Source organism: Cotesia typhae, unplaced genomic scaffold, assembly GCF_013202065.1.
Source record: "Cotesia typhae breed Kobodo isofemale line unplaced genomic scaffold, CoteBio_Ctyphae scaffold_13, whole genome shotgun sequence".
NCBI lineage: Eukaryota > Metazoa > Arthropoda > Insecta > Hymenoptera > Braconidae > Cotesia > Cotesia typhae.
The window spans coordinates 7820991-7844747 of record NW_027423774.1 but is presented as its reverse complement, the minus strand read 5'-3'; the positions used below and the strand labels follow the sequence as shown (position 1 = coordinate 7844747).

General features: G+C 28.9%; 1 protein-coding gene across 1 annotated transcript in view; it reads right to left on the bottom strand.

The window, feature by feature from the left end:
- Nucleotides 1-19280, bottom strand: part of LOC141534509 (uncharacterized) — a 121676-nt gene extending 102396 nt beyond the window's left edge. The window contains exon 1 of the mRNA XM_074253901.1: nucleotides 18417-19280. The gene's annotated coding sequence lies outside the window, so the exon portion shown is untranslated. The remainder of the gene's footprint in view (nucleotides 1-18416) is intronic.
- Nucleotides 19281-23757: the final 4477 nt, after the last annotated feature.

The window sequence follows — 23757 nt, the reverse complement described above, 5'->3', positions numbered from 1 at the left end:
AACATTCTAGCACCCTCCCTCGCAATCCTTATTGGCGATGGGTTGTTGTAAGATCCACTCTTACCCATGTAGGAAAGTATGGTGGGCTCAGGCTTAGCCCAACTATGTACACCTCTGGGCCAGCGTTGTAAACCAGAGTTAGACGAGTCTTGGTTTAAGTCTGGAATAATAACGCTGGCCCATGCCTGGCTACCATTGCCTGGTAATCATTGGTTTAGCCAAGCATACTTGCCCAGTCTTGGCCCAAGGCTGGGTTCTCTTGTCTTAGCCATCCTATGGCAAGCCAGTCTTGGCCCAATACTGATTTTTCTTGTCTCGGCCATCCTATGGCGAACCAGTCTTGACGCAAAGCTGGATTCTCTTGCCTCGGCCATTCTATAGCGAACCAGTCTTGGCCGAATGTTGGGTTCTCTTGCCTTGGCCATCCTATGGCAAATCAGTGTTGGCCCAGGCTCGGGTAATCATTGGGTTGGCCAAGGCTGATTACCCAGTCTTGACCCATGCATGGGCCGATATCGGTGCACCATGCTGGGTTGCCCAGTACTGGGCCAGGCAAGGCCCCGTCATTCAACTCTGGCAGTTCCTACATGGGTAGATCATTTCTGCATCACATATAGAAGACTCTATCTAAACTTGGAGTCTGTAAGAGCTATAGCTTAAAAATTAAAAATTTTCACTGTTTATACCAACCCCCGCAACCCCCTTCGGGGTGAGCTATCGTAAAATTCGTTCATAGACTATTTCTACATCTTTTATAGATGATTCCTACCAAATTTGGAGTCTATAGGAGCTATGTCCTATGTTTCCCGAGATTTTGTGATTATATAGATAGAAATACTTCGATTATCCGTCGAGTGGGTGGGTGGGTAGATAGGTGGGAGTAAGCGCGTGGGTTCGTGGGAGTGTATGAGTGGTTTTTTAGCTGAATGTAAAAGAACATAATCCGTAGAATACACGCCGTTGAAATACATGAAAACAAAAGAATCAAGAGAAAATGCTTGTTTTTTGTTTTTATTAGCGGGACAAATGTTCATGAAAGTAAAACAGCAATAAAAAAATGAAGGAATGTCGGAATTTGAAAAATAGCCATGAACCATTTATAATTAATATTAATTGCATAAAATATAAACTCTGATGGTAATAATTATCATCAAAGATTGTAGAAATTATTAGTTTGATTTTAAAAGTTATTGTCGAGATATTTAATCAAGTTATCTGAGATAGTTGAAGATACGATTTTATAGTAATATAACAGATGATAAAAATTAATATATTGGTGGTAACTTCAACAATTTATAATAATAGAAGGTTTTATTTAAACTGTTCGATTATTTATTTAATCTGGATATTTAGTTGGATCCGTACTGTTTTATTGGTTTCATTTACTACGTTGGTTAAATCGTTTTATATTTTTTATATACTATTGTCATAATTAAACTCTTCTATTTTAACATTGTTAGTTAATATGTTGGATAATTTTCAATATTTATAAACACTTAGTACATTAAGTTTGATAATATTTAGGTTAAGCAAATAATTATTGTATAACAAACTGTTAAACAAATTAATGTACTTGATTTCTGAAATTGCCATGTGGCCAAATTGGCTTTGGAATAAAAATAAAAATTATTCTAATCTAATCTAATCTATTTATTACTATTGAAGTGTCTTAGAGCTTTTTACATCACTTCGATGATAGTATTGACCATAAAATTCTCTCCGTGTAGTTATTTTATGTCAAATCAAGCAATGATTAGACTCAATTACTTTTAATTCGAATACATTTTATCCATACGTTTTCCCTTTTCATAATTCCCTCATCGTGAATGTTACTTTTGACGATTACCAGGTTCTGGAGCAAAGAAACAACATGGAAAAATGTTTTTGATTGTTTATGCACATATAAAAATTTATCGATTTTTTATGCAGAAAAAATCAGGTGATCGCAAAAGTAACTAATTACTTTTTTTATGTCAAAAAGAATAGATCTGAAGGTAGTTGCCGTACTATCGATAAGTTTTTGTTGCTTTTCTGTTATTGCTATTTTACGTACTTGCTAGTGCTGTTTCGTCTACGCACGATCGTTTAGTTTCTCTTACTCATTTTTTGAAACTATTGGCTTGAGATTTTCAAATTTTTTTAAAGTGATTGTACGTGCAATACTTTATAATAAGTTCTAGTTTTTTTGAAAAGATCTGACTAGTCGTTTACTGCAAATAAGTAAAAAATTATCATTTCTACACTTTTCTCCTATGCCTCTAGTTCAGAAAGTCATTTTTGATTGTAATTATCTGATTTTTGGCTAGAGCAATTGACGTTCAATTTCAATGGTAAATGTATTTTAACATTTTTTATTTAACATTTTAAAAATCTCGAACTACGTTAATTAAATGAATTTTTAATATTTTTCAATTATCTATTGTATTACTTGTCAGATCAGTATATTTCAAGATTAATTATAGTATAAAAATTTTCAGGGAAGTGATTTATTCAAAATGTGCTGGAGTTTTAAAATTAAAAAGGCTGACAAAGTTTTATTTCTGAGTTTAAAAAATAAAAACGTCGTAATAGGCAAGATTTGTTTTAGTTTTTAGTTTGGACTAACAAAAAAATACTGGGGATCGCCTGTGAACTAAAACATTTAAGTAATTTGTTTTTGCCCTAGGAAGGGAAAGTTAGAAATGTCTCAGATCACATGTTAGTCAACCTCGGCCGCCTCGGTTGACTATAACATGTGATCTGAAACATTTCTTACTTTCCTTCCCTAAGAGTGAAATCTACTATTCACTCATATTTTGAGAGAAAATAGAAATTAGCGATGAACCCTTTCGTAGTATTGATATCTCAAGAATTTTCTTTTTAGGCATCATATTTTCAGAGATTTTTGCAAGTATTCAGCCTGTTTTTGAAGCTTTATTTTTCATTTTTAAACCGAAAAAAGTTGAAGTGATATAGAGATAGATTTTGATATTTTTCTTCCATTGAAAAATTGATATAACTCTCACTTCTACCATGTTAATAATAAAATATAAGATAATGACAATCAAAAAGTAAAATAACTCACACACTAAAATGTTTACATTTTTTTCAAAATCGATATATTCATGAAAATAGAGCTAAATTTTTGTTATATTTATTTTAAAGTTTTAGGCCCGGATTTTAAAAGAAAAATAACGATTTTTTAAAGTAATCTTACATCAAAATGTACCTCCATTATCATGTAAGAATAAAATTGCGCCAGATATTTATCAATAAATTTAAAAATCCTCGATAAATCAGAAGATTTAATTTTTATATGGGTTTTATGAAAGAATTTTGTCGACATTAAATATTTTGATTTGGTACGACTTAGAGATATGAGTGACATCAACTGGCCAAAATTTTTTCCAGTTGTGAATAAAAAAGACGAATCATTGCTCGATTAAAGCCCATGTTTAAAGTGTAACTTCAGTGTCTAACTCCACGTCTCTTCGATTTAATAAAGATTCGAAATATTCGAATAGTTCGAATAATTCTCATATTCGGATCGAATCTCGAATCGAATAATTCGATTCGATTTGCTTCGAGTGATTCGAAATTTCGAATATTCGCACACCCCTAATATATATCTTATACTTCTATTGATTAAATTGATTTAAAGAAAACAAATGAAATGTCAGAAGTCGCAAAATCCTATATTATTTAAATGGAAAATGTATCACCGTCATTGCCCGACAGAGCATGGTTTAATTGAAGATTAAAAGCTTATGTTGGTCAAATATTTTTTGTTAGTTCATAAACTAAAGCTCAGGAGTCACTGCATTTTTCATCACTTTTTAAAATTTTATTGCTTAATAGAAAATTAATGGCAAAGGAAACTAAGAGCTAAGTTATAATGCTGAAAAATGAGTGCTCTGTTCGAAGATTACTGATATTAATGCTTGCAGGTTGCCACTTTTTGAGTTTAGAAAAAAGGAGTCACTGTCAAAAAAATTTTTACTATCATCGGTTAATTTTTTATTAAAACGTAAATTTATTATTATGAAAATGTAAAAAAGCAGTAGTACAATGCATAATGTATAAAAATCGAACAATAAAATTACATGGCTGTGCGAAAATTGAACTAAAAAAACATTCTTTAATAGTTTCCAACATTCTCTAGCCAACAAATCTAAATATTTTTATGACTCAAGTAGCTTTCAAGATGTTTAAAGAACAAACTCAAAAAGTGCTGTAAACAAGTGAAATTTTTAATTCTACATAACTTTCAACATAACTATCTCAATTTTTTTTCTCAGTAGGACTTTTTCGTATCTTTAAAAAAAAACTTCTAGAAAACTATATCTAAGTACGAAGGCTAATTTGTACTATCTCCTCAATTTAAACACAATGACACAAACAGATGAATGAGAATATTATGTATTTACACGTTAATTTTCGAGCTTGAAAAGTTCAATAACTATTTGAAAGCTGTATTTTCAGGCTTGAAGAGCCCAGTAAGTTGTAAATTAATATATTTAAGAGTGCTTTGAACAAAAAATAACGTGAAATTTTAGATGTGTCCCGAAGATCCAATCAACTATTTGTCAAGTTTCTTTCATTTTTAGCTTTATCAAATTTCCAAGTTAAACAGTTGAGCCTCGGCGAAGACGACATAGTACCATCCGATACAATATTGTATTCTTAGACAATTACATTCTTAGTTTTTTTTTGAGTTGACAATAAAGTATAGTCAGGGGTAATATTGTGAAAGGATGTTCGAGCTTTACTACATGTTCGCGATAAACTTACGCAATCACAAACATCACAACCACATTGCTCTATCCCGGGCATGTTTGTCGATTACGCGTAGAAGTATTGATTAAGCTCCAACATTTGCCAGAGCCATCTGTGTCAGTACGCTAAAGCTAACATTTTAAAAAGGTCACGTTGACAATAACATTTCGATATAAATTCATTATATACCAACTTTTTGAAAATTGATGGATATAATACACGTTTCGGGATTTTTATTAAAAAGATGTGAAAATTTCTGAAAAAAAAACATCATTGACAAGTACAGTTTTCTTTCTGGATTTTGAGATGATTATCCAATGCATTATTTTAGAACAATGAAATTTTATTATAACCAATAAAGAAAGTGTTTTCATACTGTACATCGTAATATATTTGAGATATATTTCAAGTAATTGATTATACATTTACAAAATAAATGAATATGCTCGTGAAAAAAAAAAATAGATAATTCTTATCACTGGGTCATAGATGTGATTGATTTTTAAACAAAATCTTTTTTTAACTTTCCGCTAAGGAAATCGGAGATTTTTGAAAATTGGGACGTTGTTAGTTATACCCCGTTTTGCGAAAATCAGCTTCCCTGATTATCCTCGCGATGTTGTCATTATTTCATTATGTATATATGTGTGTGTGTGTGTGTGTCTGTGGTAAATTTGTTAAATTTTTCAGTCATATTGGACAAACTTTAACTGTAATATCGCCTGAATAAATCATTCAATCTCTATGTCCTAGTTGAAACTTACTATACAGGATTTTACGTAAAAAAATACCAAGTATCAATAATCGATTCAATAAATGATTTTAATTTGATTTTAAAGGAACCCTGTTTTGCAAATTTTTCATTAACGATATTTTTTAAACAAATTAAACGATTTTGAGACATTTTACAGCATTTGACGCAGTATTTTGAAATAAAAAATTAATTAGATTTTGGAATTGATCGGTCAAGCCATTCAAAAATTATGAGAGATTTACATGTATACCCAAACATTTATTCGTACCTGAGGACACTATCATGGAAGTAATAAGAATAACCTTCTAAAGCTTCAAAACATTAAGACCTGATAAAAACTTGATGTTCGAAAATCCGAGTGAAATCAACAACTCAATTCTTGAAATTTTTAAAATTCTTAACAGAAAATTCAACAGAAATAAACTTTATCGTAGATTAATTAATTTTTCAGTATCCTGACTGTGAGAACTGTACTTACAATGTTCATCGATATGATTATTTCGTTATTTTCGACTTATAAGGTTACGTGGAATTTTTTTTCATCCTTGAATTTGATATTCTTTTTGACTATGCAGTAAAACTTATTTTTCATGTTGGTAAATATAAACAAAAAATTTGGAAAACGGTTGACCCTAAAGGCCATCCTTGCAACTGCTCGCTAAATTCAGTCATCAAGCGCTTGCTATTTTGCCGTGTGTTGCAACATTTTTTAGCTCATCGAACTCATTAATTTAACTTTGTGTTATTTTGAGCTCTACGAGCTCTAACAACTATTATATTATTATATTACTAGTAACTAATAATTATTATATTACATTAAGAACGACCCGAAATGAAATGTCAGAGTTACGTAAAAAGGACATTTTTATAGTAACTCCTGCTTCCAAAGTTCAATATTCGAGTCTTGCCTCGCAAACGCAAAGTTGTGTATTCTCGTGATAGTTGTTTACACTATAATCGCATGCGGGAAAGTAGGCGGAGTCAAACTTTCCAACTGATTGACCGAGCGGGAATGAAAATTAACTACAATAAATGTATAAGATTTATAGAATGTACATGTTCGCCAGTACCACTACAAATCAAGCTATCAAGCATACAGAGACTAATTCTAGTGCTTGCGCATACCAAATAACCACTCATAAAAAGTAGCCTGTCAATTATATGTTCAACTCTGTGCAATTACTAACCATAAGTGCGTGTATTATTTATATTATCTATAAATATCTATTAGTTTAATTGAAATTAAAAGAAAAAGTTGTTAAAAGTCTACGTCAACAAGAATGAATTAATGAGACACTGTAAAATTTTTTGATAATTAATATGGTTAATCTAATTACAATATTTGTTCGTAAATGAATAATTTCTCTTTATTGAACTTTGAAAGCAGTCGGTACAAAAAAATTTGCTCGATACGTATGTCACAACTGAGGCATTCACAGGGCTTAATTGAGACACTCGCCAGAAAAAATAGCACGTTTACAACGAGACCGAGTACGCTTATCCCTACCCGCTTACCTGCTTGTAGAGGTAATCTGCGTACTCGGCCCCATTGTAAGGCGCTTTTTCTTAGTGTAGGCTCGTGTCTCAAATTAAGCCCTGGGAATGTCTTACTTCGCACATATATATCGAAAAGATCTATTTTCAAATTTATCATCAACTATTTATCGCGAACCAATAAACTGATTTTGACTTTCGTGGAGTTAATCGACGGGGTTTTTTACGGTTGATTAGTTTTTAGAATTGATCGGAACAGCTTTTGGAAAATTATTTAATAAAAAAATAACAGTTTATTGAAAATTTCATTTTTGCGATTTCTTAAAATCTACCACTTCAAATCAGATTAAATATTTATCCTATTGCAAATTTAAGTTTAGTCAAGCTCTTTCAAATGGCACTAACCGCGATTAAATCGGTCAAGGTGTTCAAAAGTTATAAAAAGGTTCACACACACACACACACACACACACACACACACACACACACACACACACACACACACACACACACACACACACACACACACACACACACACACACACACACACAGTGACAACATCGCGGGCGTCATCAGAGAAGCTTCCTATGACCTTAAAACGTCGAGATCTGATGAAAATTCGATTCATTCAAAAGTTATTGTGGTTTGAAAATTCAAAAAATAGTTTATGACTTAAAGAAGTAATAGTTTAAAAAATTAAAAAACACGCTTTATATAGAAATAAAACTAAAAAATAGAAAGTAAATTTGAATTGAGAATTGTGTAAGAGTTTTTAACAAATATAAGTTAATAATAGTCTAAAAAAAATAGAAATGTATTTTATTTAAAAAAAAGCGTGAGGCGCATATGAGCCTGACCGTCAAGTCCTTTTTTGATCGCCACGTCAGGGTCACAGGATTGTCTGTTGACCGTTTCATAAATGACGGACCGCCACAATTGTGGCGACATCTCCTGACTTTTGAGTAAAAGTTTTTTTTATTTCAAGCTGCTATTTTCACTTGACTGCGAAAAACAAAAAACAATTTATTTATCATGACCAATCAGAAAACTTGGTTACGCCTATCTTCTGTCTCTCTCTTTTAAAAAACTAAATTCTCGGCCCTAATGATCATATATAATTATATGTAATAATATATAATTAGATGCGGCATTTTTTAATAATTCTATATAATTATATACAATCATATAAAATTATAAGTAATTTTTTTAACTCCAGTGAGTATTTTGCGATTACTTATAGAACTTGATGTTTACTTATACATAGAACTTGTGATTACTTAAATAGAACATTCTCTTTTTTTATCTAAAAGTTTGTTACTCCAATGTTTGATAATATTTTAATCTATAGTTTTTCGCGAATGAAATAATATAAACTGTATTAACTAATAAAAAAATTAAATTTCACAAAAATTAATAGTTTTTTCAAGTTTAAAAATTGTTTCCCAGGCCCTCCAGCAATGTATAATTACATATACTAAATAAATAATTCCATCAAAATTTTATTTCTTAATTCTGATTCTAACTCTATTATTTTCTTAATTTTAAAATAATTATAAATTCTAAAGCAACGGAGCACCTTTAAAATTTCGTAGAATCATTTTTGCGATTTTATGTATACATAGATAATTTTATAAATCTACATGTAGATATCATTATTATACATACACTAATAGATGGATTTATTTACATTTAATAAGCTTCATTAACTGTTAAAAAATATTTATTTAACATAAGAAGCGAAATTAGCCGTTTTTTCTGACACTTTTTATAACCCTATAGGGGAAATACATTATAACAATTCAATTCACTAAATAAATAACGTTTTCAATTTTTAAAAATATAAAGATGATTATGAGCTGTAATTGAATTTGGTTTTTTATAATAAACATTATTATAATGTCATATAATTAATGAAAAAGATTTTTGTTTATAAGTAATCTTCATATCACATGATATCGCAAGCAAAACAAAAATTCAATCACCTAAATATTATTTATTGACTGTTAACTATTAATAAATACTAATAAGCTATTAATAAATATATTTTCTTCCCAAATAAATATTTATTAAATGTTAAAAAATATTTATTAAAATTTAACAAGTTAAATAATTGTCTTCGAATAAATTAATTTATTAATAGTAAATAAATCTTTCTATCAGTGTATATTGATAATTGATAATTTACAAATTTAATAAGAAATTGTGTTCATTACGCATCGATCGTCTATACGATTTGCATTACTTCTAGTTGTTACAAATTCTGCTTCCCCAGTAACTCTCATACGTAAATAGGTAAAAAATTAATCTACAAGCGTCGAGTCCCAGGTTCGATTCCCGCGCATGCCGGATTTTTTTTCTATGGAAATAATTCTATTTAATGATATCTAATCTTATATAATCATTTATAATTATATAGGGCCATTTTTTATATATAATTATGTATGAGTATATATAATTATATATAATCTTTTTTACCCGGGTACCCATTTCATATTATTTTAGCGTGCAATTTTACATTTTAAATGAAAAAAAAAAAATGATTCAATATTATATAATCTTCCCATTTGACACGTTAATCAATAAAAATATTAATACAAATTTACTTCTATCGAGATATTTAATTTTTTGGGGCAAGCGAGGAATTTTCTCAAGACAAGAAAATTTACTTTTATCAAGAACTAAATTTTTTGGAATTTCAAAACAAGAAGATTTTTTTGACTTAAATAAATTTTCTTAGTTCAAGCTACGTATTTCTTAAGGGGAATGAGTGAAATTTCTTATCAAAACAAAATTTTTTTTTACTCAAGAAAATAATTAGGAAGAATAGTATATTACATACCTAGGCCAGTAAAATAAGAAAAGTCTCGCATGTAATTGTTGGCCGAGGCGAAGCCAAGGTTGACAAACATGTGGTCTGAGGTTTTACTTTTTACAGGCCAAGGTGTGTATACTATTTTTCTGTTCGACGTAGCCGGAATGTGGCAACTTCGTTTAGTGCAGTGGCCAGAAAGTTGCCACTTTCCGGCCGGAGGGCAGAAAATTAAATTTTTCATAATGTAAAGTCATATAAAATTTGATAAAGTTTAACTAAATTTTGTAGTTTTTATTTATCGATATTGAATGAATTTTTGCCCTAATCCTTTTCTATACTTGACGGCTAATTTTTATTTTTATTTCTCATTAATTTAAAACAAATATATGCTCATAATGAAAGCTCACACATCTTTGGATGATTTATTTTTTTATACATATAAACGATTGCCTAAATTTAACAATTATTTCTTCATGTATCTACTCTCAGGTTGGGTTATCCCAATTGGGAGTCCGGTTAGGAAAACCCATCAATGCTATATTTACATTACGTCCCAGGTAGGGTCTGCCAATGCTGTCAAATGGCCCAGCCTTGGACCATTTGTAACTTTGCCAAGCCTTGATAAGTTATCAGTGGCCCAGGCCTGGCCCGAAGCTTGGCTCAATGGTTCAATATTTTGAAACCAAATCTTGGGAGATCACGACTAGCCGAGGCCTGGTTCGATGCTTGGCCCAATTTCTCGATACATATAACCATACCTTGAAAAATCACTACGGACTTAATCCCTGTTTGATACTGAGCTCAATATTTCGAACACTGATAGAAGAATTTAATAGAATTTAATAAATGACTTGTTAACAAAAAATTTTTGATAGATATATTCATTAACTGCGAGCAAATTATTTTTAAATATCATTTATTTGTGGCTGAAAAATATATAAAACCCTCGAAACTACTCAAAAAATAATAAATTTGATGCTGATAAATATTGTGCATAGTATAAAAATGTTTGTTTCTTCCCAAGAAAAATATTTAAAAAAATTTTTAATAAGTACGTTTATTTATCACTCTTCTGTACTAACACAAATTACTCCTACGAATACTTTTATCAGTGAAACTTTGCACAAATATTTCTATCAGTGAGACTTGACAAATACTTCTGTCAGTGAGGCTTGGCACAGGTCTATCTCGAGACTTAGCCCAATGGTTCGATATTTCCAAATTGAGCCTTGGGGAGTTATCATTGGACCAAATATCAGTTCAGAACTAGCTTGGTCCTTCAATTGAATCATAGAAAAAATCTTTTTAATGATAAAAATATTAATTTTTTATGAAGAACATCTAACGCTAAAAAATGCTTCAATAATTCATTATTTATGTAAATATTCATAATAATTATTCATTATTAACAATTGATAACTAAGTTATGAGAATCATCTTTAATTATGCTATTTACTTTAAATATGTAGGATTCATTAAATACATTTAGTGATTTTTATAGCAAACTGTATTTATCTTTGCATTGAAATAATAATCACATATTCATTGTACTGTGAAATGTTCAGAAAAAAAATCAACCTTCAAAGAAACAGGACTATGACTGATAAATGGATGAGTTTTCTGAAGTGCAGTCTGGGGTCGAAATTTTAATTTAGCCTAACGAAATATTCCCTTGGTTTGAGATAATATACTTTTGATTCAAGACACTTGATTTATCGGTCGAAGATGTTGGTCTCTTGAACTAAAAAGCCAGAATTCAAGACAAGATATTCTAAAAACGAAACAATTGGTGGTCTTCAAAATGAAGTTTTTGAATCAAAATTATTTCTTTTAAGTATTATTTTGAAGATTTACGTAGATGTAAGAGATTTTTTTACTGGTAAAAATGAAAATAGCGCCATTCGGCTACGCCCAACATAGATAAATAGATTTCTAACATGGATATTGAAAAAGAAATCTACCCAATGAATAGGGTTTGTGAAGCATAAAAGTTATGTGACAATTGAAGTCAATAACTGATTTATTTTTAATTTTCTAAACTATGAAATAAATTTAAAAATCTGGACAATGGTTGACCTTAAAGGCCATCCCTGTAACTTCCCGCTAATTCCATAACCAAGCGCTTAAAATTGCACTTAAGACGTTTTTGAGCTCTTCGAGCTCAAAAGGCTGGTTGAAATTTAATAAAGAGTATATTTTGAATTTTCAACCCACAAAAATTTCTAAATGAATGAACCAATTTTTACGTGACTGGCAGCATTCCACGCTGTTTTTTAAATTATATGACATACTTTCAAACACCAACTGATCAAACCAAAAATTTCATAAAAATTTTAAAAATACACTTTTTTCGAATTTTTTCGACAACGATAACTCCTGAACCAATGAACTGATTTTCACGTTCTTGGCAGCAATCAACGTAGTTTTTCAGGTTCTAATATTTATTTTTTATCATCAATAACAATCCAAAAAGAAATTTCAAAGTTATGTAAAAAAACCTTTTTTTCGAAACTTTTTGTTTTCGATAACTCTCGAACGAATAAACCGATTTTGATGGGACTAGTGGCAATCGATATGGTTTTTTAAGTTTAAGAGCGGATAATTTTTTAGAATTAATCGGTAAAGCCGTTTAGAAGATATTTCAAAAACACGATTTTTCGAAAATTTTATTTTAGAGATTTCTTAAAATCTAGCAGACTAAATCGATTCAAATTTTTATGAAATTTAATGGCAATGATACTCTTTAGATGAGCACCTATTTCAATCTGATCGGTCAAGCCATTTAAAACTTATTAGAGGTTTACACACACACACACACACACACACACACACACACACACACACACACACACACACACACACACACACACACACACACACACACACACACACACACACACACACACACACACACACACACACACAGCCGCACGGACACCATCGCGGGAATAGTCTGGAAAGCTTCCTGTGACCTAAAAACGTCGAGATTGGATGAAAACTCGATTTTCGCAAAACGGGGTAAAACCAATAACTTCTCGAATTTAAAACAATTTTCAATTTTTCTTAGCGGGAAGTTGAAATAGATAAAAATTCGACAAATAACAGCTTACATTGAAGAAGAACTTTGAGATAAAGTTAATATATGTGAGCCATCCTACCGCTTAAAAATTATTAAAAGAAAAAGGCACGAAATGCATTAATTGAAAAACTGTCTCAAATTTACAAACTCACTAAATGAATTCAAAAAATCATGAAAATGAGACAAATAGTAGTTTAAATTGGAGGCAATCGCGTGAACTTTAAGATCTATTTCTGATTTTGATCTTGATAAATATATATATATATATATATATATATATATATATATATATATATATATATATATATATATATATATATATATATATATATATATATATAGTGGACTCGATAACTCAAACTTCAAGGGAAGTGATAAAAACTTCGAGTTAACGAGTTTTCGACTTAAGAAGATGTTCAAAATTTGCAAGTAGACCAAAAACACTAAGAAACCAATAGATTTACAAGAAAATCACTTATAGAGAAAATATACATTACAAACAAGAATATAAGAAGCATTGAACATTCCTATAGGAATTTATATTTGATTGCTATAAGCTTGGACAGTTCAGAAAAAACGTCTTTATATTTCACCAACTTCGACTTACAGCGTTTCACTTATAAGATTTGAGTTATAGAGCATAAATATCCCTTATCGATACTGGAGAGAAACAATACTAAGTTCGCGTTTCAGAGTCTAACTAATTCGAGTTAACGCGTATTTAAGAGTTCAGCGGAATGAAACGCAAATTTTTTTCGAGTTTCTGAGGATTTCGACTGAACAAGGTTCGAGTTATCGAGAATCCACTGTAGTATTATAATGGATCATATTAGTAGAATAAATCAGAAGCAAGTCAGAAATTAAAGTTATTATTCATTTAATTCTGTATAAATCAATTTTTTTTTTTTTTTTTTTTTCATATTCTATAAAGGATACAATGGATTTGTGATCTTTACAATAAAAGTACATGATTCTGATTAGTAAAAGAGATTTGAAAAGATTCGAAATGGTTCAAAGCGATTATAAAAGATTTAACTTCACAAATAAATAAATATATATATATATATATATATATATATATATATATATATATATATATATATATATATATATATATATATATATATATACTAGCTGACCCGGTGAACTTCGTATCACCTACAAAAATTTTTTTTTTTACAAATTTTGATTTGTGATTTTTAACCTGTAAACTCTAATTTATTTTTGTCAACAATTAACACTGGTCGTATTGTAGACGGTTAAGTTGGTATTAAGTTATTAAATGAAACTTGTTGGTCATTTTAATATGTTTTATGTGTTTTATTTATATAATAAATGTATAACAAATTATAGAGCCTTTGGCGCGTAACCAAACGATCCGGGTTCGATTCCCGGTCTGGGCTGTCCGAATTACTTTTTCAGTTACCGAAAATTCCTACTGAGTAAAAGTCCTCCTCTTCCCCCTTTATCCTTTATTTCCCCCAGTTCCCAAAAATTTGTCTTTAATGACAAATTTAGCTATTATATATGGCTTTTATATATATATATATATATATATATATATATATATATATATATATATATATATAAATACAATTTGCACGGGTTGAATCGTTGCTTTTTTAGCAGAAATAATAATGTAATTTGTTATTATGATCCTATCTTGTCCACATTCCTGAGATAAAAAAATATTCCATTAAGAATAGTGTTAAAAATTTCAATAAATATAAATTAATAATAGTGTGAATAAAAAAAGAATTATTTCATTTTAAAAAAAGCGTGGGGTGCATGGTGTCAATAGTTATAAATATTTTATTGACAGATATGAGTAGGATGATTATCATTTTGATAATATCTTAAAAAGCACCCAACGCTTTTTTTAAAATGAAATAATTTTTTTTTTATTCAAACTATTACTAATTAATATTTATTGAAATTTTTAACACTATTCTTAATTGAAATTTATTTTCTATTTTTTAGTTTGGTTTTCTATAAAAAGCGTGTTTTTTAGTTTTTTAAAACTATTATTTATTTTTTACTTTTTAGTTTGGTTTATTTATAAAAGCGTGATTTCTTAGTTATTTTAAACCATTATTTGTTTTGTTGAATTAAAAATTCTCTTTGGTGTTCAAAAATTTCTTAACATTAAATAAATCAACTAAAAATAATGGTTGGAAATTAAAATCCCTGGTTTATCGACTATAGAGAAATTTATAAAAAAAAATTAAAATTAAAATTCTTACCTTATTGAATATAGATAAAAATTATATAAATTAACAAAAATCTTATTTTGCAAATTGAAAAATGGAATAATTTCATCAAATTAGTGTATTGTCATCGGTCCTCGATAAATCTACGAAGTTTGAACGAAATCTGGGCATTTAAAGTGCGTCAAAATCGCGCCCAAAGAAGTCAGTTACAAACATACAAACATACAAACATACATACGAGTGAATCTAATAAAAAGCGTGTAAAAATCAATTAAAGGTTTTGATCGAATATATCGATATACAATCACATTACTCTTTATAATAATAATAACAATAATGATGTTTTTTGGAATGTTCAATGTTTATAATGTGTTTTCAATTTTTAATTTTGGCACTTCAAACCACTCAATACTCACACTAACCTTACGATGTAGATCAAATAGTTGTTAAAATTATTGTTACGTATCAATAATAACTATTGAATTAATAATGATAATAATTATTACTGATAACTAATGATAATTATTACCTATTAATTGAATCAACAGATTCGGTAGAATCTGGCGCCAAGTTCCGGTCTCAAGCCAGACTACCGAGTGTGTATATACCGTAAGCAGAATCGTTTTTTGAGGTTACAAGTTTTTTTTCAAATTTAATTTGATTTTTTTTTTATATGATATTTTATAATAGTAGTTCATGCTTTTTATTACGCGTATTACTTGATTATTATCAATTATCTTTATAATTTCTATTTAAAATTATTAAAAATAATCAGCACAAACTATAGCGACCCAGATTTTTAGATTTTAACTTTTTTCTTATGTAAAAAGCGGACGGCCAGAGACTAAATAATATAACGATGCATGCTAATCTTATAATAGATGGGAAACTACAGTGAAAAAAAGATATTTGACAGCTTACAATTACACACGCCAGGCGGCGCAAGAATAACTTTTACATGAACTATAGCTTAAAGGGGATAGTTTGCCACCGGAAATGTATTAAATTAAAATTGTCAATTTTTATTATAATTACAAAAAAAACTGAAATCCGAACAAAAACAGTTTCACTGTAAAAAAATCGTGCCAAGTCCACGTTCATAAGACTATTAAGAAAAAAAAATTTTATTTCTTTACAAAAAGATATAAAATAAAAAATTAAAAAATCCAAGTAACCGATATGGTTGTATATGATTTTCGAAAATTAAAAAAAAATTTTTGTAAATTTAAAAATTAAAAGAAACAATTTTGGAACGTACTTGGTGTGCGTTATTGTGTACTTCAATTTTTTTAAGTGTCCTAGTAGATACAATTTAGGAATTTCATAAAAAGTGAAATATTTCGTAACTACGCACACTAAATACGTTCCAAAATTGTTTCTTTTAATTTTTAAATTTACAAAAATTTTTTTTTAATTTTCGAAAATCATATACAACCATATCGGTTACTTGGATTTTTTAATTTTTTATTTTATATCTTTTTGTAAAGAAATAAAATTTTTTTTTCTTAATAGTCTTATGAACGTGGACTTGGCACGATTTTTTTACAGTGAAACTGTTTTTGTTCGGATATACTAAACCCAGCGACATAACAGCGAAGAGCAGCTGTCTGTATCTTTCTCGCTCGGGTACAGTCGGCGGTTCCGAGCTTACTCGATCGAGTGTGACGGATCACCTGAGAGCGTGACGGATCAGCCTAACTTACTACCTATGAAAAAATGTGTGTGGTGTGCCAAAAGAAGTTTTCACTTCAATAAAAGAAAAAAAAGTTATTTAAGAATACAGAAATTCACGAATAAATTTATTTGTCAATTCAGTAATTAAAAAAAAAAAGGATCAATGAAATGCGGTGGGGTAAAAGAAAATTTTTTTATTACAACAATAAATTACAAGCTATTTAGCACAATTTTCGCACTATTTATTATTTGTTAAGTGCAATAATTCGTTCTGCAAAATAATAAAGTATACTACATTTATTAGCATCGTTTGTAGGTAAAAATAAAAAAACAAAAATCAAGTTGTACTTAAAGCGGATTCTAGCGTGATAAACCTCATTGATTTTCATAGCGGGAAGTTAAAAAAAATAAGCTCTCCACAAAAAATCGATGTGAGGGTAAATTTTGTAGTTATTCTAAAAAAAATACTCCTTTTCAAATTTTTTGCGCTACGCTTACTTATGAACGAATTAATTGATTTGTCAGTAATACTCATGATTGCAATTAACAAAATTTTTTTGGTACAAAAAGAGAATGAATTTCAATAATCTTACTTTAAAAAAAATAAGAATTTTATAAATCAATTTTTGAATTCTAGTTGAATTTGAGTCACTGTAAATTAATAAAATTTCACTGATTAATTCTGCAAAAAGAAAATTTATTAATTTACTCGTACGGAAAATTGAAAAATTCTGGAAAGACTTCAATTGTTTTTTTTTACGGGATTTTTCTACGAATTAATAATAATAAATAAGGATTTAAAAAATAGATACCTTGTTTTTTTTTTTTTTTTTTTTTAAATAAATCAATTGATCTAGTATCTAGTATAATCAAAAGGGCATGCAAAAATTAAGCAATTAATATCTATTGGTTATCAACAACCACCAACAAAACGAGTTGTATATTCTTATACCATTTAATGATAACCAATGCTAATTAAGTAAAAAATCAAATCACTAGTTAAATAAGAAGAAAATTTATCGATTATTCAACACCAAATACTACGTGATTAGTTAAGTCAAATATTGCTGATGTAATTAGTAAAAATGTACTAACAGTTAATGAAAACCCCTAATTACTAGTGGAACTAAACGCAACACTTTAGAAGTCTCTCGAATTTTCAAATAAAATACGAAGAAATTAAGAAATCAAGAATTTATTTCTTATTTTTCCAACAACTGAGTATTACCAAGCGTGTGAGTTTTTTCTATCAACGTTGAGACCATATTACATTGATCTTATGGAAGATATGCTATGGTTTGTTTTGATATTTTTCGGATTCGAAAAATTCATTCTTGTTTAAAATTCTAAATCGTTTCTAGTAAGTATTGAAAGTATCATCATTAATATTTTAATTTCTACGCTATACTTTTTATTTCTTTGCAGCTAAGGTATAAAAATGAAGCTTCATTAAGTAGTTCACTGCCGATTGCAGTTATTCATAATCTATATTGAAGTATATCATTATTAAACTCACAATATCAAACTTATAATTATAAGTTATGAAAATTACTTTATTTTACTGAATGTCCCATCTTATTGAATCTATTAGTTAACTTGAGTTTATAAAAATAAAATGTTTTCTTAATAAGACTCACCTTTGCTTCAGAGAGGTTTATAAGTCAACACTGAATAATAATATCAAAATATTTATTTGATATAAATATATTTTAAGCACTGATTGAATTATTTCCTTTGGCAATAAATACAAATAAATGTATTTTATTTTTACATACACATTATAAAAAGATATATGTTAAAATTTTCATTTCACAAAATAGCGTAACAAAAAATCACAAATGTACATCCACAAATACATTTTTTTTTTTCAAAATATGATTAGATTTACGTGACAATTGATTACGCTGCATACTTAACACATAAATTACAAAAAGTAGCAAGTAAGAACTCAATTAATGAAACCATGATTCAGCTAAAGAGCATCACAATTGTTAAAATAATTTAAATTAACAACTTGTCACTAACGTAATATGTGAAATTAAATCTTCGTTTTTATCACTTAAAAAAATCATTCACAGAATAAACACTTACTAATATTTCGAAAATTGATAATGGTACTCTTAAAAAAATAAACAATAAATAGTCATACGTAATTACAATTAACCCAAAAAAATTAACATGATATCTGAAGACTAAAAATATTCGTAGACAAAATGAAAATGTACATTATCGATCGGCCGCTAGAAGCTCTACACTACACATCAGTTAATTCTGTATAATATCCAAGACTGATATATTCTATAAGTAATGTATAACTTCCGAAAAACATTTATCAACTTGATTATTCTACATAAAAATCTAATCCATTTTTAAATACTTGACAAAAAGATAAATTGAATGACAGTAAACTGAGTTTGTTGATTTGCATCAGAATAAAGTATAGTCTAGTATTAAATTCATAGAACACACACTCTACTAGAATGTCCGGATCAGACTGAAATCCTCGTTGGTTTGGAGTCGTTGATCGAAACGTCATACTCCAAAGGGCTGAACTAGTGGCGCCTCTCTTTTCTTTTGGCTTCTAAATAAGAGGTGGTTCGAGGTTTCTCTTCCTTTATTTCGAATATGCGCCTCACCGATTGCTCATGGGGTATGTGCACGGATAACGCCGGCGTGGAACATGCTCTTGATTACAAATACAAAACGAAAAAATTAATGTAAGAATAGACAGGAGAATAATTTTTCGCGATTTATATAGCATTGTTATACCCCTGAATTATAATTCAATACAGTTGTTAATATTATTTTTCGATTTCACCGCATCAAAAAATTAAAAGAGTAAGAAATTTTCTAGAATTTTTTTTTGTCCGAAAACTAAGAACTTTCTAAAATTTACAAAATTAACGCCTTCCGCCACATCTTCAATTCATTGTTCATTAGATTTTACTGTTTCAAAGCTTTAGGAAGCTATTCTGACTATTTTAACGATAATATTTTGTATGTTCTGTGTACATGGATGCGTGCGCAGGCATGTACATGTGTGTATATGTGTCCAGTGTATAAAAACTCTCATATCTTTTGATTGTATCAACTGATCGAAATGTAATTTACAGCAATTGCAAAAGTTTCATTTGATTGAAGTATCCTGATGTTTTGAGCCGATTTAACAAAATAAATTTAAGAAATCTTAGAAACGAATTATAGGAAACTTTCAATACAGTTGATCTTTCAGGCCATTGTATAAATTTTTCGCGATTTTCAAGCGCGAATTGCTACTTGTGACCAAATGAAAAATCTGTGAGTTATTAAAAGAGGACACTATCAAAATCAGTGTGGTCAGATCGTGCGATTTTTTTACCCCCACTTTGTACCGCTTTCAATGTAGTCAGATGAGAGTGTCCTACAAAGTGGGGGTAAGAAAAGAGCACGTTCTGGCCACACTGATCAAAACATGTTCGACTAGCAAAATCTTTTAAAAAGTAATTCGACTAGAATGTAATTTGGGCAATGAACACTGTTTTTTGATTACATCCCGGGAAAAAATGATCAGACCTGACCATGCCTGTTCATGTATAATCAGGCTTGAAATTAAACCTGATCAGGCTTGTTAACGTATGACCATGCCTGAAATTAGACATGATCATGCCTGATCAGGTCTGTTCATGCCTGAAGTGCTAAATATGCTCAAGCCGGAGCAGGCCTGTCCATGCCTGATCATATCTGTCCATGCCTGTTCATGTCTGAAGTGTTAAATACGTTCAAGCCTGAGCAGGCCTGCCGTATTTGCTTATAAGCAGCATTGAGCGTGATTAGTAGTTGGATGGGTGACTGCTGGTGTTACAGCCGTATAATTATGATATGTAACATTTTTTTTTATTTTAATTCATTATAGAGAATTGCGTATGACTCTATCAAGTACTATATCCATGAAATAAAGCAAAATAATTAATTAAAAGTAACAATAGGCTTTCAGACCTGACCATGTCTGATCAGGCCGATTCATGTCTGATCAGGCATGGACATTTTTCATGCCTGTTCATGTCTGATCAGGTCTGATCATTTTTTCCCGGGATAAGATGATTAGATGGATTCATAATCTATCGCTTATAAAATTAAAAAGCTGTGCCAAAGAATGTAGGATTGACTAACCTTTTGAATTAAGTTATCACTCGGACTCAAAACATTTTCGTCGAGTGTTGCCAACTATATTAAACAACATATTCTATAAATATAACTAGATCTTATTTTCAGGAAAAGTGTTTAAAAAATTGGTTCAAATGAATTTGATTGAGATTATAAGACGCTAAGATTATAATATTCTATATCAATGTTATCTCGCAATTACTTTTCAGAAGTAATTCACTTATGTATTAAGCAAAAATATCGGGTATTCAACAATAGAGACCAAGAAGTTTTATATCATCAAAGATAAAGATGACACGCACTGGTAAAAAAAATATCTTCATTCAAGAAAAATATTGTTGCTTCAAGAAAATTATTTTAATTTTAGACTGTTTACCCAACTCGCTATAATGCGAGTGAGAAACTAAAAAAGAAGTGACCAGTCTAGAATTAAGAGAACTAGTTGTCTTATTTCAAGAATTTCTTGTCTTAATTTCATGTTTCTTGGCGTGAGAGGTCTAATCACTGCGATCGATAACATTTTTAATCGGTTCGAGACTACATTATCTTCGATCGATACAAGTGGATTCATTATTCAAAAAAATTCTCTTCAATAAAGAATAATTTGATTTCATTTTAAGAATTATTGATTGTTGATTCAAGAACGAATTTTTTAACTTCCCGCTAAGAAAATTAAAAATTTTCATCAGATCTTGAAGTTTTGAGGTCCTAGGAAGCTTCCCTGACTATTCCCCCGATGGTGTCTGTATGTCTGTATGTATGTAGGTATGTATGTATGTATGTATGTATATATATATATATATATATATATATATATATATATATATATATATATATATATGTGTATGTGTGGATGTATGTAAACCTCTCATAACTTTTGAATGGCTTAGCCGACCTGATCATAGTTTTCCTAATTTTTTAATGTGGTTTTTATGGAATAACTTTAAAACGATTGTATTGATTGATTCTAAAAACTAATCAGCTCGTAACATTAAATAAATAATAGTTTAAAAAAACTAAAAAACACGCTTTTTATAGAAAACCGAACTAAAAGAATAGAAAATAAGTTTTAATCAATTTAAATTAAGAATAGTGTTAAAAATTTCAATAAATGTAATTAATAATAGTGTAAATAAAAAAAATGTATTTTATTTTAAAAAAAGCGTGGGGTGCATGGGTCAATAGATTTAAATATTCTATTGACAGATATGAGTAGAGTGATTATCATTTTTAGAATATCTTAAAAAGCACCCCACGCTTTTTTTATTAAATTAAATTAAATTAGATTACATTAAATTAAATAAATAATTAGTTAAGATCATGAATTTTGGGCTTAATTTATGCTTTAATTAATTAATAACGATTAAGTCTTAACATTTTTTAACGTATTGCAATTAGTTTACAAGATAATTAAACATAAAATAAAAAAAAAAATTTTTTTTCAGCTTTTTTTTTTATAAAAAAAGGTATAATTTGGGGCTTAATTTATTCCTTGATTAATAAAGAACAAGTAAGTCTTGAACTTTTTTTATCGTATTGCAATTAGTTAACAAGATATAATTAGTTTAAACATGAAAAATCAGGTGAGTCGAATGGAGTATAGAAGGCAATAATTTTTAAAATTCAATAAAAAATATAAATAAATTTTTTTTATGAAAAAAAAGTAGTTTGTTGTTTGTGTTTCATAGTGTACAGTAAGAAAAGAAATATACCGAAAAAATTTAATTGTTTATAACAAATTATTTATTTAATAAACAATGAAAATTTTTAAAAAATCAGATTTTTTTTTTAGCTATCAAAGAGAAACATAAATTATGATTTAAAAAAAAAAATGGTTCCTTAATATTGAATGCAAGTGGTAAAAAAAAATTGTTAATTAACAAAAGCGTTTTTAAGCAACAAAAAAATTTTTTTAAGGAACGATTTTTTTTTAATCATAATTTGCATTGAAGATTATGAATCCAAAAAAAATTTTTCAAATTACTACTAATTTACACATTTGTTTATAACAATTTTTTAAACAATAAATGATAAAAATTATAAAAAATCATTTTTAAGTCGCTTATGTTAATAGGAAAACGAATCAAAGTAATTGTCTGAAAAAAAAATTTTTTTTACAGGATTTATTTAACTTTTTAATTTATCACCGACGTAAATTGTTAATAACAATGTGGGGATTAACAATTATTTAGATCTACCGATAGGAATCCATTCTGTGGTCATTGAAAAATAGCTCAGCGAATTGAAAAAAATTTGAGATTCATAGTTTAACAATTATCTCACTTGCAATGTTGATGTACAAGCTACACGAAATTGTTAATTAACTAATGCATAAATTAATGAAAAATCGCGATAAAAAATTTTTGATGGCAGATTATTATTTATTTGTTTATTCTGTAAGTGCCTGAATTTTTTCAATTTTTTATTTTAATATTTAATATGTTTAAATAATATTTTTTGTTAAAAGGTACCAAGGGGGCATGGCTTCGGGATACCCGAGCGCCCGTTTTCGGGCGTATTTTCAGCCCTCTGTAAAAATTATAAATATTTATTCTAAAATTCCGGGAGTCGAGACTTTTTTTTAGGAAATTTTCTCCTCTTTTTGAAACTTTTTTCAAATTTTAGAGAACTCAAAAAGTTTTTGAGATATAAGCAAAAAACTAAACCCTCTTTTTTTTTTTTTTAGTTAATTGTTTATAACTTTTGTAATTTTTGCGAGCGCATCTTCGAATTTTTCAAAAACTTTCTAGATGTGATAACGAATCGAATGACACCTCAATCACATTTTTCCAAGCCTTCGAAAAAATTTTGACCTAAAAGGCACTTGTTGACTAG